Source organism: Desmodus rotundus, chromosome 5 (genome assembly GCF_022682495.2).
Source record: "Desmodus rotundus isolate HL8 chromosome 5, HLdesRot8A.1, whole genome shotgun sequence".
In the NCBI taxonomy this organism is placed as follows: Eukaryota; Metazoa; Chordata; class Mammalia; order Chiroptera; family Phyllostomidae; genus Desmodus; species Desmodus rotundus.
Genome location: NC_071391.1, coordinates 118,708,441 through 118,724,628, shown reverse-complemented (window position 1 = coordinate 118,724,628; position 16,188 = coordinate 118,708,441).

The window sequence follows — 16,188 nt, the reverse complement described above, 5'->3', positions numbered from 1 at the left end:
CGGTCCCTGGGCGTGGGTCCGGCCTGCCCGGGCCCCCCCCCCGCCCCCCGCCCCCCCCCCCCCGCCTGGCCCGGAACCGTGGCCGGCCCCTCTTCCCGGCCCCAGGTCCCTAGTTCTTCCCCGGCACTCTGCCTCCGGCGGGGTGGGAGACGGGCTGGCAAGTGTGGTCCACGGGAAAAGGATCGGACCTCTGGGTGGCGGGGAGAGCTTCCAGTTCCACGGGACACGACCCCAGGGACCCTGTGAAGCAGGCCTGATATGTCCGGGGTGGGGCCCGTTGCCCCGAGGGAGGCTTCTGGTGGGGCTGCCTGCCCTGAGCCTGCCGGGTCCCGCGTCTTGGCCCGAAACCGGCCAGCCGCGGCTCTGACAAAAGCCATCTCCTGGGGGCCTCCCCCCTGTCCTTCGCAGTTGGGCGGTCGGGACGGAGGGGTCTGCGCCTTTCCAGCCACTTAGCCCAGTGACCCGCAGCCCGGCCCCAGAGTTCCAAGCTCCACGGAGGCAGGGGGCCTCTTATCACGGGAGGCAGGTGTCTCGCGGGGCTCAAGGGACGGCGTGGGCACTCTCCAGGCGAGAGAGGGTGCCCGTGCCCCGAGAGAGCCCCGGGGAGAGCCCGAGGCCTGGCCGCAGAGGCTGCCATTGCCTCCCCGGGCTCCTACCATGGGGCCTGGCCCTGCTCGCCCGAGGCCCAGGTTCACCGCAGGTGAATGCCTTTTGCGGACGCCGAGGACAGGAGGCCGCCGATTCCCTCACAGAGGTGGGGCTTCGAGCTCTGGGGGACTGAGGTCGCAGCGGTCACACTCCATTTTTGGGTGGTTCCGCACAGACTGGAGGGTTGAAGCGGCTGGGTCCAAGTCTGCCGCCTTGTGGCAGGGTGGGGGCGTTGCAGGCGAAGCAAGGCTCTTAGCCTCCCAGGCTGGGCACAGGGCCAGACTCCCCACGGGAGAACCGGTCCGTGGACGAGGGTCCCGCCCGCCCGCCCGCCCGCCCGGACCCGCTCCACCTGGCGCGGAGCCGTGGCCGGCTCCTCTTCCCGGCCCCAGGTCCCTAGTTCTTCCCTGGCACTCTGCCTCGGCGGGGGTGGGAGAGCTGCTGGGAAGTGTGGTCCACGGGAAAACGCGCGGTCCTCTGGGTGGCAGTGAGGGCTTCCCTTAACTCTGACACCGGCCCAGGGACCCTGTGAACCTGGCCTGATATCTCAAGGGGTGGGGGGGCACGTTGCCCGGAGGGATGCTCTTGGGGTGGGGCCTGCTTGCGCCTGCGCGGCCCCGCCTCCTGGCCCGAAACCACCCAGCCGCGGCTCGGACAAAAGCCATCTCCTGGGGGCCTCCCCCCTGTTCTTCCATCCGTAAAGGGGGACCCCTTTACGGATGGAAGAACAGGGGGATCTTCGCAGTGGTGGGGACGGGACGGAGGGGTCTGCGGGTTTGCCGCCACGTAGGCCAGTTGCTCGCACCCCGGCCCCATGTGTCCCGGCTCCATGGAGGAGTTGGGCCGCTTATGGCGGGATGCAGGCGTCCTGCGGGGGTCAAGGGACGGCGTGGGCACTCCCCGGGCGAGAGAGGGCGCCTGGGACCCGAGAGAGCACCCGGGAAAATGCCCAGCCCTGGCCCCCATGGCTCCAGTGGCCTCCCCAGGCTCCTGCCGCGGGGCCTGGTCCCGCTCACCTGGGCCCAGGTTCTCCGCAGGTGAATGCCTTTTGCGGACACCAAGGACCACAGGCCGCGGATCCCTTCACGGGGAGGGGGGGGTTCGAGCTCTGTGGGACCCAGGTCGCATCGCACACGGTCCCTTCTCGCAAAGTTCAGCCCAGACTTTAGAGAGTAGAAGCGTCTCGGTGCAAGTTTACCGCCTCGGGGCAGGGTGGGGCCGTTTGAGCCGAGAAAGACTCTTAGCCCCCCAGGCAGGTCTCAGGCCCAAGACCCCCCCGCGAGACCCGGTCCCTGGGCGTGGGTCCGGCCTGCCCGGGCCCCCCCCCCGCCCCCCGCCCCCCCCCCCCCCGCCTGGCCCGGAACCGTGGCCGGCCCCTCTTCCCGGCCCCAGGTCCCTAGTTCTTCCCCGGCACTCTGCCTCCGGCGGGGTGGGAGACGGGCTGGCAAGTGTGGTCCACGGGAAAAGGATCGGACCTCTGGGTGGCGGGGAGAGCTTCCAGTTCCACGGGACACGACCCCAGGGACCCTGTGAAGCAGGCCTGATATGTCCGGGGTGGGGCCCGTTGCCCCGAGGGAGGCTTCTGGTGGGGCTGCCTGCCCTGAGCCTGCCGGGTCCCGCGTCTTGGCCCGAAACCGGCCAGCCGCGGCTCTGACAAAAGCCATCTCCTGGGGGCCTCCCCCCTGTCCTTCGCAGTTGGGCGGTCGGGACGGAGGGGTCTGCGCCTTTCCAGCCACTTAGCCCAGTGACCCGCAGCCCGGCCCCAGAGTTCCAAGCTCCACGGAGGCAGGGGGCCTCTTATCACGGGAGGCAGGTGTCTCGCGGGGCTCAAGGGACGGCGTGGGCACTCTCCAGGCGAGAGAGGGTGCCCGTGCCCCGAGAGAGCCCCGGGGAGAGCCCGAGGCCTGGCCGCAGAGGCTGCCATTGCCTCCCCGGGCTCCTACCATGGGGCCTGGCCCTGCTCGCCCGAGGCCCAGGTTCACCGCAGGTGAATGCCTTTTGCGGACGCCGAGGACAGGAGGCCGCCGATTCCCTCACAGAGGTGGGGCTTCGAGCTCTGGGGGACTGAGGTCGCAGCGGTCACACTCCATTTTTGGGTGGTTCCGCACAGACTGGAGGGTTGAAGCGGCTGGGTCCAAGTCTGCCGCCTTGTGGCAGGGTGGGGGCGTTGCAGGCGAAGCAAGGCTCTTAGCCTCCCAGGCGGGGCACAGGGCCAGACTCCCCACGGGAGAACCGGTCCGTGGACGAGGGTCCCGCCCGCCCGCCCGCCCGCCCGGACCCGCTCCACCTGGCGCGGAGCCGTGGCCGGCTCCTCTTCCCGGCCCCAGGTCCCTAGTTCTTCCCTGGCACTCTGCCTCGGCGGGGGTGGGAGAGCTGCTGGGAAGTGTGGTCCACGGGAAAACGCGCGGTCCTCTGGGTGGCAGTGAGGGCTTCCCTTAACTCTGACACCGGCCCAGGGACCCTGTGAACCTGGCCTGATATCTCAAGGGGTGGGGGGGCACGTTGCCCGGAGGGATGCTCTTGGGGTGGGGCCTGCTTGCGCCTGCGCGGCCCCGCCTCCTGGCCCGAAACCACCCAGCCGCGGCTCGGACAAAAGCCATCTCCTGGGGGCCTCCCCCCTGTTCTTCCATCCGTAAAGGGGGACCCCTTTACGGATGGAAGAACAGGGGGATCTTCGCAGTGGTGGGGACGGGACGGAGGGGTCTGCGGGTTTGCCGCCACGTAGGCCAGTTGCTCGCACCCCGGCCCCATGTGTCCCGGCTCCATGGAGGAGTTGGGCCGCTTATGGCGGGATGCAGGCGTCCTGCGGGGGTCAAGGGACGGCGTGGGCACTCCCCGGGCGAGAGAGGGCGCCTGGGACCCGAGAGAGCACCCGGGAAAATGCCCAGCCCTGGCCCCCATGGCTCCAGTGGCCTCCCCAGGCTCCTGCCGCGGGGCCTGGTCCCGCTCACCTGGGCCCAGGTTCTCCGCAGGTGAATGCCTTTTGCGGACACCAAGGACCACAGGCCGCGGATCCCTTCACGGGGAGGGGGGGGTTCGAGCTCTGTGGGACCCAGGTCGCATCGCACACGGTCCCTTCTCGCAAAGTTCAGCCCAGACTTTAGAGAGTAGAAGCGTCTCGGTGCAAGTTTACCGCCTCGGGGCAGGGTGGGGCCGTTTGAGCCGAGAAAGACTCTTAGCCCCCCAGGCAGGTCTCAGGCCCAAGACCCCCCCGCGAGACCCGGTCCCTGGGCGTGGGTCCGGCCTGCCCGGGCCCCCCCCCCGCCCCCCGCCCCCCCCCCCCCCGCCTGGCCCGGAACCGTGGCCGGCCCCTCTTCCCGGCCCCAGGTCCCTAGTTCTTCCCCGGCACTCTGCCTCCGGCGGGGTGGGAGACGGGCTGGCAAGTGTGGTCCACGGGAAAAGGATCGGACCTCTGGGTGGCGGGGAGAGCTTCCAGTTCCACGGGACACGACCCCAGGGACCCTGTGAAGCAGGCCTGATATGTCCGGGGTGGGGCCCGTTGCCCCGAGGGAGGCTTCTGGTGGGGCTGCCTGCCCTGAGCCTGCCGGGTCCCGCGTCTTGGCCCGAAACCGGCCAGCCGCGGCTCTGACAAAAGCCATCTCCTGGGGGCCTCCCCCCTGTCCTTCGCAGTTGGGCGGTCGGGACGGAGGGGTCTGCGCCTTTCCAGCCACTTAGCCCAGTGACCCGCAGCCCGGCCCCAGAGTTCCAAGCTCCACGGAGGCAGGGGGCCTCTTATCACGGGAGGCAGGTGTCTCGCGGGGCTCAAGGGACGGCGTGGGCACTCTCCAGGCGAGAGAGGGTGCCCGTGCCCCGAGAGAGCCCCGGGGAGAGCCCGAGGCCTGGCCGCAGAGGCTGCCATTGCCTCCCCGGGCTCCTACCATGGGGCCTGGCCCTGCTCGCCCGAGGCCCAGGTTCACCGCAGGTGAATGCCTTTTGCGGACGCCGAGGACAGGAGGCCGCCGATTCCCTCACAGAGGTGGGGCTTCGAGCTCTGGGGGACTGAGGTCGCAGCGGTCACACTCCATTTTTGGGTGGTTCCGCACAGACTGGAGGGTTGAAGCGGCTGGGTCCAAGTCTGCCGCCTTGTGGCAGGGTGGGGGCGTTGCAGGCGAAGCAAGGCTCTTAGCCTCCCAGGCGGGGCACAGGGCCAGACTCCCCACGGGAGAACCGGTCCGTGGACGAGGGTCCCGCCCGCCCGCCCGCCCGCCCGGACCCGCTCCACCTGGCGCGGAGCCGTGGCCGGCTCCTCTTCCCGGCCCCAGGTCCCTAGTTCTTCCCTGGCACTCTGCCTCGGCGGGGGTGGGAGAGCTGCTGGGAAGTGTGGTCCACGGGAAAACGCGCGGTCCTCTGGGTGGCAGTGAGGGCTTCCCTTAACTCTGACACCGGCCCAGGGACCCTGTGAACCTGGCCTGATATCTCAAGGGGTGGGGGGGCACGTTGCCCGGAGGGATGCTCTTGGGGTGGGGCCTGCTTGCGCCTGCGCGGCCCCGCCTCCTGGCCCGAAACCACCCAGCCGCGGCTCGGACAAAAGCCATCTCCTGGGGGCCTCCCCCCTGTTCTTCCATCCGTAAAGGGGGACCCCTTTACGGATGGAAGAACAGGGGGATCTTCGCAGTGGTGGGGACGGGACGGAGGGGTCTGCGGGTTTGCCGCCACGTAGGCCAGTTGCTCGCACCCCGGCCCCATGTGTCCCGGCTCCATGGAGGAGTTGGGCCGCTTATGGCGGGATGCAGGCGTCCTGCGGGGGTCAAGGGACGGCGTGGGCACTCCCCGGGCGAGAGAGGGCGCCTGGGACCCGAGAGAGCACCCGGGAAAATGCCCAGCCCTGGCCCCCATGGCTCCAGTGGCCTCCCCAGGCTCCTGCCGCGGGGCCTGGTCCCGCTCACCTGGGCCCAGGTTCTCCGCAGGTGAATGCCTTTTGCGGACACCAAGGACCACAGGCCGCGGATCCCTTCACGGGGAGGGGGGGGTTCGAGCTCTGTGGGACCCAGGTCGCATCGCACACGGTCCCTTCTCGCAAAGTTCAGCCCAGACTTTAGAGAGTAGAAGCGTCTCGGTGCAAGTTTACCGCCTCGGGGCAGGGTGGGGCCGTTTGAGCCGAGAAAGACTCTTAGCCCCCCAGGCAGGTCTCAGGCCCAAGACCCCCCCGCGAGACCCGGTCCCTGGGCGTGGGTCCGGCCTGTCCGGGCCCCCCCCCCCGCCCCCCGCCCCCCCCCCCCCCGCCTGGCCAGGAACCGTGGCCGGCCCCTCTTCCCGGCCCCAGGTCCCTAGTTCTTCCCCGGCACTCTGCCTCCGGCGGGGTGGGAGACGGGCTGGCAAGTGTGGTCCACGGGAAAAGGATCGGACCTCTGGGTGGCGGGGAGAGCTTCCAGTTCCACGGGACACGACCCCAGGGACCCTGTGAAGCAGGCCTGATATATCCGGGGTGGGGCCCGTTGCCCCGAGGGAGGCTTCTGGTGGGGCTGCCTGCCCTGAGCCTGCCGGGTCCCGCGTCTTGGCCCGAAACCGGCCAGCCGCGGCTCTGACAAAAGCCATCTCCTGGGGGCCTCCCCCCTGTCCTTCGCAGTTGGGCGGTCGGGACGGAGGGGTCTGCGCCTTTCCAGCCACTTAGCCCAGTGACCCGCAGCCCGGCCCCAGAGTTCCAAGCTCCACGGAGGCAGGGGGCCTCTTATCACGGGAGGCAGGTGTCTCGCGGGGCTCAAGGGACGGCGTGGGCACTCTCCAGGCGAGAGAGGGTGCCCGTGCCCCGAGAGAGCCCCGGGGAGAGCCCGAGGCCTGGCCGCAGAGGCTGCCATTGCCTCCCCGGGCTCCTACCATGGGGCCTGGCCCTGCTCGCCCGAGGCCCAGGTTCACCGCAGGTGAATGCCTTTTGCGGACGCCGAGGACAGGAGGCCGCCGATTCCCTCACAGAGGTGGGGCTTCGAGCTCTGGGGGACTGAGGTCGCAGCGGTCACACTCCATTTTTGGGTGGTTCCGCACAGACTGGAGGGTTGAAGCGGCTGGGTCCAAGTCTGCCGCCTTGTGGCAGGGTGGGGGCGTTGCAGGCGAAGCAAGGCTCTTAGCCTCCCAGGCGGGGCACAGGGCCAGACTCCCCACGGGAGAACCGGTCCGTGGACGAGGGTCCCGCCCGCCCGCCCGCCCGCCCGGACCCGCTCCACCTGGCGCGGAGCCGTGGCCGGCTCCTCTTCCCGGCCCCAGGTCCCTAGTTCTTCCCTGGCACTCTGCCTCGGCGGGGGTGGGAGAGCTGCTGGGAAGTGTGGTCCACGGGAAAACGCGCGGTCCTCTGGGTGGCAGTGAGGGCTTCCCTTAACTCTGACACCGGCCCAGGGACCCTGTGAACCTGGCCTGATATCTCAAGGGGTGGGGGGGCACGTTGCCCGGAGGGATGCTCTTGGGGTGGGGCCTGCTTGCGCCTGCGCGGCCCCGCCTCCTGGCCCGAAACCACCCAGCCGCGGCTCGGACAAAAGCCATCTCCTGGGGGCCTCCCCCCTGTTCTTCCATCCGTAAAGGGGGACCCCTTTACGGATGGAAGAACAGGGGGATCTTCGCAGTGGTGGGGACGGGACGGAGGGGTCTGCGGGTTTGCCGCCACGTAGGCCAGTTGCTCGCACCCCGGCCCCATGTGTCCCGGCTCCATGGAGGAGTTGGGCCGCTTATGGCGGGATGCAGGCGTCCTGCGGGGGTCAAGGGACGGCGTGGGCACTCCCCGGGCGAGAGAGGGCGCCTGGGACCCGAGAGAGCACCCGGGAAAATGCCCAGCCCTGGCCCCCATGGCTCCAGTGGCCTCCCCAGGCTCCTGCCGCGGGGCCTGGTCCCGCTCACCTGGGCCCAGGTTCTCCGCAGGTGAATGCCTTTTGCGGACACCAAGGACCACAGGCCGCGGATCCCTTCACGGGGAGGGGGGGGTTCGAGCTCTGTGGGACCCAGGTCGCATCGCACACGGTCCCTTCTCGCAAAGTTCAGCCCAGACTTTAGAGAGTAGAAGCGTCTCGGTGCAAGTTTACCGCCTCGGGGCAGGGTGGGGCCGTTTGAGCCGAGAAAGACTCTTAGCCCCCCAGGCAGGTCTCAGGCCCAAGACCCCCCCGCGAGACCCGGTCCCTGGGCGTGGGGCCGGCCTGCCCGGGCCCCCCCCCCGCCCCCCGCCCCCCCCCCCCCCGCCTGGCCCGGAACCGTGGCCGGCCCCTCTTCCCGGCCCCAGGTCCCTAGTTCTTCCCCGGCACTCTGCCTCCGGCGGGGTGGGAGACGGGCTGGCAAGTGTGGTCCACGGGAAAAGGATCGGACCTCTGGGTGGCGGGGAGAGCTTCCAGTTCCACGGGACACGACCCCAGGGACCCTGTGAAGCAGGCCTGATATGTCCGGGGTGGGGCCCGTTGCCCCGAGGGAGGCTTCTGGTGGGGCTGCCTGCCCTGAGCCTGCCGGGTCCCGCGTCTTGGCCCGAAACCGGCCAGCCGCGGCTCTGACAAAAGCCATCTCCTGGGGGCCTCCCCCCTGTCCTTCGCAGTTGGGCGGTCGGGACGGAGGGGTCTGCGCCTTTCCAGCCACTTAGCCCAGTGACCCGCAGCCCGGCCCCAGAGTTCCAAGCTCCACGGAGGCAGGGGGCCTCTTATCACGGGAGGCAGGTGTCTCGCGGGGCTCAAGGGACGGCGTGGGCACTCTCCAGGCGAGAGAGGGTGCCCGTGCCCCGAGAGAGCCCCGGGGAGAGCCCGAGGCCTGGCCGCAGAGGCTGCCATTGCCTCCCCGGGCTCCTACCATGGGGCCTGGCCCTGCTCGCCCGAGGCCCAGGTTCACCGCAGGTGAATGCCTTTTGCGGACGCCGAGGACAGGAGGCCGCCGATTCCCTCACAGAGGTGGGGCTTCGAGCTCTGGGGGACTGAGGTCGCAGCGGTCACACTCCATTTTTGGGTGGTTCCGCACAGACTGGAGGGTTGAAGCGGCTGGGTCCAAGTCTGCCGCCTTGTGGCAGGGTGGGGGCGTTGCAGGCGAAGCAAGGCTCTTAGCCTCCCAGGCGGGGCACAGGGCCAGACTCCCCACGGGAGAACCGGTCCGTGGACGAGGGTCCCGCCCGCCCGCCCGCCCGCCCGGACCCGCTCCACCTGGCGCGGAGCCGTGGCCGGCTCCTCTTCCCGGCCCCAGGTCCCTAGTTCTTCCCTGGCACTCTGCCTCGGCGGGGGTGGGAGAGCTGCTGGGAAGTGTGGTCCACGGGAAAACGCGCGGTCCTCTGGGTGGCAGTGAGGGCTTCCCTTAACTCTGACACCGGCCCAGGGACCCTGTGAACCTGGCCTGATATCTCAAGGGGTGGGGGGGCACGTTGCCCGGAGGGATGCTCTTGGGGTGGGGCCTGCTTGCGCCTGCGCGGCCCCGCCTCCTGGCCCGAAACCACCCAGCCGCGGCTCGGACAAAAGCCATCTCCTGGGGGCCTCCCCCCTGTTCTTCCATCCGTAAAGGGGGACCCCTTTACGGATGGAAGAACAGGGGGATCTTCGCAGTGGTGGGGACGGGACGGAGGGGTCTGCGGGTTTGCCGCCACGTAGGCCAGTTGCTCGCACCCCGGCCCCATGTGTCCCGGCTCCATGGAGGAGTTGGGCCGCTTATGGCGGGATGCAGGCGTCCTGCGGGGGTCAAGGGACGGCGTGGGCACTCCCCGGGCGAGAGAGGGCGCCTGGGACCCGAGAGAGCACCCGGGAAAATGCCCAGCCCTGGCCCCCATGGCTCCAGTGGCCTCCCCAGGCTCCTGCCGCGGGGCCTGGTCCCGCTCACCTGGGCCCAGGTTCTCCGCAGGTGAATGCCTTTTGCGGACACCAAGGACCACAGGCCGCGGATCCCTTCACGGGGAGGGGGGGGTTCGAGCTCTGTGGGACCCAGGTCGCATCGCACACGGTCCCTTCTCGCAAAGTTCAGCCCAGACTTTAGAGAGTAGAAGCGTCTCGGTGCAAGTTTACCGCCTCGGGGCAGGGTGGGGCCGTTTGAGCCGAGAAAGACTCTTAGCCCCCCAGGCAGGTCTCAGGCCCAAGACCCCCCCGCGAGACCCGGTCCCTGGGCGTGGGTCCGGCCTGCCCGGGCCCCCCCCCGCCCCCCGCCCCCCCCCCCCCCCCGCCTGGCCCGGAACCGTGGCCGGCCCCTCTTCCCGGCCCCAGGTCCCTAGTTCTTCCCCGGCACTCTGCCTCCGGCGGGGTGGGAGACGGGCTGGCAAGTGTGGTCCACGGGAAAAGGATCGGACCTCTGGGTGGCGGGGAGAGCTTCCAGTTCCACGGGACACGACCCCAGGGACCCTGTGAAGCAGGCCTGATATGTCCGGGGTGGGGCCCGTTGCCCCGAGGGAGGCTTCTGGTGGGGCTGCCTGCCCTGAGCCTGCCGGGTCCCGCGTCTTGGCCCGAAACCGGCCAGCCGCGGCTCTGACAAAAGCCATCTCCTGGGGGCCTCCCCCCTGTCCTTCGCAGTTGGGCGGTCGGGACGGAGGGGTCTGCGCCTTTCCAGCCACTTAGCCCAGTGACCCGCAGCCCGGCCCCAGAGTTCCAAGCTCCACGGAGGCAGGGGGCCTCTTATCACGGGAGGCAGGTGTCTCGCGGGGCTCAAGGGACGGCGTGGGCACTCTCCAGGCGAGAGAGGGTGCCCGTGCCCCGAGAGAGCCCCGGGGAGAGCCCGAGGCCTGGCCGCAGAGGCTGCCATTGCCTCCCCGGGCTCCTACCATGGGACCTGGCCCTGCTCGCCGGAGGCCCAGGTTCACCGCAGGTGAATGCCATTTGCGGACGCCGAGGACAGGAGGCCGCCGATTCCCTCACAGAGGTGGGGCTTCGAGCTCTGGGGGACTGAGGTCGCAGCGGTCACACTCCATTTTTGGGTGGTTCCGCACAGACTGGAGGGTTGAAGCGGCTGGGTCCAAGTCTGCCGCCTTGTGGCAGGGTGGGGGCGTTGCAGGCGAAGCAAGGCTCTTAGCCTCCCAGGCTGGGCACAGGGCCAGACTCCCCACGGGAGAACCGGTCCGTGGACGAGGGTCCCGCCCGCCCGCCCGCCCGCCCGGACCCGCTCCACCTGGCGCGGAGCCGTGGCCGGCTCCTCTTCCCGGCCCCAGGTCCCTAGTTCTTCCCTGGCACTCTGCCTCGGCGGGGGTGGGAGAGCTGCTGGGAAGTGTGGTCCACGGGAAAACGCGCGGTCCTCTGGGTGGCAGTGAGGGCTTCCCTTAACTCTGACACCGGCCCAGGGACCCTGTGAACCTGGCCTGATATCTCAAGGGGTGGGGGGGCACGTTGCCCGGAGGGATGCTCTTGGGGTGGGGCCTGCTTGCGCCTGCGCGGCCCCGCCTCCTGGCCCGAAACCACCCAGCCGCGGCTCGGACAAAAGCCATCTCCTGGGGGCCTCCCCCCTGTTCTTCCATCCGTAAAGGGGGACCCCTTTACGGATGGAAGAACAGGGGGATCTTCGCAGTGGTGGGGACGGGACGGAGGGGTCTGCGGGTTTGCCGCCACGTAGGCCAGTTGCTCGCACCCCGGCCCCATGTGTCCCGGCTCCATGGAGGAGTTGGGCCGCTTATGGCGGGATGCAGGCGTCCTGCGGGGGTCAAGGGACGGCGTGGGCACTCCCCGGGCGAGAGAGGGCGCCTGGGACCCGAGAGAGCACCCGGGAAAATGCCCAGCCCTGGCCCCCATGGCTCCAGTGGCCTCCCCAGGCTCCTGCCGCGGGGCCTGGTCCCGCTCACCTGGGCCCAGGTTCTCCGCAGGTGAATGCCTTTTGCGGACACCAAGGACCACAGGCCGCGGATCCCTTCACGGGGAGGGGGGGGTTCGAGCTCTGTGGGACCCAGGTCGCATCGCACACGGTCCCTTCTCGCAAAGTTCAGCCCAGACTTTAGAGAGTAGAAGCGTCTCGGTGCAAGTTTACCGCCTCGGGGCAGGGTGGGGCCGTTTGAGCCGAGAAAGACTCTTAGCCCCCCAGGCAGGTCTCAGGCCCAAGACCCCCCCGCGAGACCCGGTCCCTGGGCGTGGGTCCGGCCTGCCCGGGCCCCCCCCCCCGCCCCCCCGCCCCCCCCCCCCCCCGCCTGGCCCGGAACCGTGGCCGGCCCCTCTTCCCGGCCCCAGGTCCCTAGTTCTTCCCCGGCACTCTGCCTCCGGCGGGGTGGGAGACGGGCTGGCAAGTGTGGTCCACGGGAAAAGGATCGGACCTCTGGGTGGCGGGGAGAGCTTCCAGTTCCACGGGACACGACCCCAGGGACCCTGTGAAGCAGGCCTGATATGTCCGGGGTGGGGCCCGTTGCCCCGAGGGAGGCTTCTGGTGGGGCTGCCTGCCCTGAGCCTGCCGGGTCCCGCGTCTTGGCCCGAAACCGGCCAGCCGCGGCTCTGACAAAAGCCATCTCCTGGGGGCCTCCCCCCTGTCCTTCGCAGTTGGGCGGTCGGGACGGAGGGGTCTGCGCCTTTCCAGCCACTTAGCCCAGTGACCCGCAGCCCGGCCCCAGAGTTCCAAGCTCCACGGAGGCAGGGGGCCTCTTATCACGGGAGGCAGGTGTCTCGCGGGGCTCAAGGGACGGCGTGGGCACTCTCCAGGCGAGAGAGGGTGCCCGTGCCCCGAGAGAGCCCCGGGGAGAGCCCGAGGCCTGGCCGCAGAGGCTGCCATTGCCTCCCCGGGCTCCTACCATGGGGCCTGGCCCTGCTCGCCCGAGGCCCAGGTTCACCGCAGGTGAATGCCTTTTGCGGACGCCGAGGACAGGAGGCCGCCGATTCCCTCACAGAGGTGGGGCTTCGAGCTCTGGGGGACTGAGGTCGCAGCGGTCACACTCCATTTTTGGGTGGTTCCGCACAGACTGGAGGGTTGAAGCGGCTGGGTCCAAGTCTGCCGCCTTGTGGCAGGGTGGGGGCGTTGCAGGCGAAGCAAGGCTCTTAGCCTCCCAGGCGGGGCACAGGGCCAGACTCCCCACGGGAGAACCGGTCCGTGGACGAGGGTCCCGCCCGCCCGCCCGCCCGCCCGGACCCGCTCCACCTGGCGCGGAGCCGTGGCCGGCTCCTCTTCCCGGCCCCAGGTCCCTAGTTCTTCCCTGGCACTCTGCCTCGGCGGGGGTGGGAGAGCTGCTGGGAAGTGTGGTCCACGGGAAAACGCGCGGTCCTCTGGGTGGCAGTGAGGGCTTCCCTTAACTCTGACACCGGCCCAGGGACCCTGTGAACCTGGCCTGATATCTCAAGGGGTGGGGGGGCACGTTGCCCGGAGGGATGCTCTTGGGGTGGGGCCTGCTTGCGCCTGCGCGGCCCCGCCTCCTGGCCCGAAACCACCCAGCCGCGGCTCGGACAAAAGCCATCTCCTGGGGGCCTCCCCCCTGTTCTTCCATCCGTAAAGGGGGACCCCTTTACGGATGGAAGAACAGGGGGATCTTCGCAGTGGTGGGGACGGGACGGAGGGGTCTGCGGGTTTGCCGCCACGTAGGCCAGTTGCTCGCACCCCGGCCCCATGTGTCCCGGCTCCATGGAGGAGTTGGGCCGCTTATGGCGGGATGCAGGCGTCCTGCGGGGGTCAAGGGACGGCGTGGGCACTCCCCGGGCGAGAGAGGGCGCCTGGGACCCGAGAGAGCACCCGGGAAAATGCCCAGCCCTGGCCCCCATGGCTCCAGTGGCCTCCCCAGGCTCCTGCCGCGGGGCCTGGTCCCGCTCACCTGGGCCCAGGTTCTCCGCAGGTGAATGCCTTTTGCGGACACCAAGGACCACAGGCCGCGGATCCCTTCACGGGGAGGGGGGGGTTCGAGCTCTGTGGGACCCAGGTCGCATCGCACACGGTCCCTTCTCGCAAAGTTCAGCCCAGACTTTAGAGAGTAGAAGCGTCTCGGTGCAAGTTTACCGCCTCGGGGCAGGGTGGGGCCGTTTGAGCCGAGAAAGACTCTTAGCCCCCCAGGCAGGTCTCAGGCCCAAGACCCCCCCGCGAGACCCGGTCCCTGAGAGTGGGTCCGGCCTGCCCGGGCCCTCCCCCCGCCCCCCGCCCCCCCCCCCCGCCTGGCCCGGAACCGTGGCCGGCCCCTCTTCCCGGCCCCAGGTCCCTAGTTCTTCCCCGGCACTCTGCCTCCGGCGGGGTGGGAGACGGGCTGGCAAGTGTGGTCCACGGGAAAAGGATCGGACCTCTGGGTGGCGGGGAGAGCTTCCAGTTCCACGGGACACGACCCCAGGGACCCTGTGAAGCAGGCCTGATATGTCCGGGGTGGGGCCCGTTGCCCCGAGGGAGGCTTCTGGTGGGGCTGCCTGCCCTGAGCCTGCCGGGTCCCGCGTCTTGGCCCGAAACCGGCCAGCTGCGGCTCTGACAAAAGCCATCTCCTGGGGGCCTCCCCCCTGTCCTTCGCAGTTGGGCGGTCGGGACGGAGGGGTCTGCGCCTTTCCAGCCACTTAGCCCAGTGACCCGCAGCCCGGCCCCAGAGTTCCAAGCTCCACGGAGGCAGGGGGCCTCTTATCACGGGAGGCAGGTGTCTCGCGGGGCTCAAGGGACGGCGTGGGCACTCTCCAGGCGAGAGAGGGTGCCCGTGCCCCGAGAGAGCCCCGGGGAGAGCCGGAGGCCTGGCCGCAGAGACTGCCATTGCCTCCCCGGGCTCCTACCATGGGGCCTGGCCCTGCTCGCCCGAGGCCCAGGTTCACCGCAGTTGAATGCCTTTTGCGGACGCCGAGGACAGGAGGCCGCCGATTCCCTCACAGAGGTGTGGCTTCGAGCTCTGGGGGACTGAGGTCGCAGCGGTCACACTCCATTTTTGGGTGGTTCCGCACAGACTGGAGGGTTGAAGCGGCTGGGTCCAAGTCTGCCGCCTTGTGGCAGGGTGGGGGCGTTGCAGGCGAAGCAAGGCTCTTAGCCTCCCAGGCGGGGCACAGGGCCAGACTCCCCACGGGAGAACCGGTCCGTGGACGAGGGTCCCGCCCGCCCGCCCGCCCGCCCGGACCCGCTCCACCTGGCGCGGAGCCGTGGCCGGCTCCTCTTCCCGGCCCCAGGTCCCTAGTTCTTCCCTGGCACTCTGCCTCGGCGGGGGTGGGAGAGCTGCTGGGAAGTGTGGTCCACGGGAAAACGCGCGGTACTCTGGGTGGCAGTGAGGGCTTCCCTTAACTCTGACACCGGCCCAGGGACCCTGTGAACCTGGCCTGATATCTCAAGGGGTGGGGGGGCACGTTGCCCGGAGGGATGCTCTTGGGGTGGGGCCTGCTTGCGCCTGCGCGGCCCCGCCTCCTGGCCCGAAACCACCCAGCCGCGGCTCGGACAAAAGCCATCTCCTGGGGGCCTCCCCCCTGTTCTTCCATCCGTAAAGGGGGACCCCTTTACGGATGGAAGAACAGGGGGATCTTCGCAGTGGTGGGGACGGGACGGAGGGGTCTGCGGGTTTGCCGCCACGTAGGCCAGTTGCTCGCACCCCGGCCCCATGTGTCCCGGCTCCATGGAGGAGTTGGGCCGCTTATGGCGGGATGCAGGCGTCCTGCGGGGGTCAAGGGACGGCGTGGGCACTCCCCGGGCGAGAGAGGGCGCCTGGGACCCGAGAGAGCACCCGGGAAAATGCCCAGCCCTGGCCCCCATGGCTCCAGTGGCCTCCCCAGGCTCCTGCCGCGGGGCCTGGTCCCGCTCACCTGGGCCCAGGTTCTCCGCAGGTGAATGCCTTTTGCGGACACCAAGGACCACAGGCCGCGGATCCCTTCACGGGGAGGGGGGGGTTCGAGCTCTGTGGGACCCAGGTCGCATCGCACACGGTCCCTTCTCGCAAAGTTCAGCCCAGACTTTAGAGAGTAGAAGCTTCTCGGTGCAAGTTTACCGCCTCGGGGCAGGGTGGGGCCGTTTGAGCCGAGAAAGACTCTTAGCCCCCCAGGCAGGTCTCAGGCCCAAGACCCCCCCGCGAGACCCGGTCCCTGGGCGTGGGTCCGGCCTGTCCGGGCCCCCCCCCCCGCCCCCCGCCCCCCCCCCCCGCCTGGCCAGGAACCGTGGCCGGCCCCTCTTCCCGGCCCCAGGTCCCTAGTTCTTCCCCGGCACTCTGCCTCCGGCGGGGTGGGAGACGGGCTGGCAAGTGTGGTCCACGGGAAAAGGATCGGACCTCTGGGTGGCGGGGAGAGCTTCCAGTTCCACGGGACACGACCCCAGGGACCCTGTGAAGCAGGCCTGATATATCCGGGGTGGGGCCCGTTGCCCCGAGGGAGGCTTCTGGTGGGGCTGCCTGCCCTGAGCCTGCCGGGTCCCGCGTCTTGGCCCGAAACCGGCCAGCCGCGGCTCTGACAAAAGCCATCTCCTGGGGGCCTCCCCCCTGTCCTTCGCAGTTGGGCGGTCGGGACGGAGGGGTCTGCGCCTTTCCAGCCACTTAGCCCAGTGACCCGCAGCCCGGCCCCAGAGTTCCAAGCTCCACGGAGGCAGGGGGCCTCTTATCACGGGAGGCAGGTGTCTCGCGGGGCTCAAGGGACGGCGTGGGCACTCTCCAGGCGAGAGAGGGTGCCCGTGCCCCGAGAGAGCCCCGGGGAGAGCCCGAGGCCTGGCCGCAGAGACTGCCATTGCCTCCCCGGGCTCCTACCATGGGGCCTGGCCCTGCTCGCCCGAGGCCCAGGTTCACCGCAGGTGAAT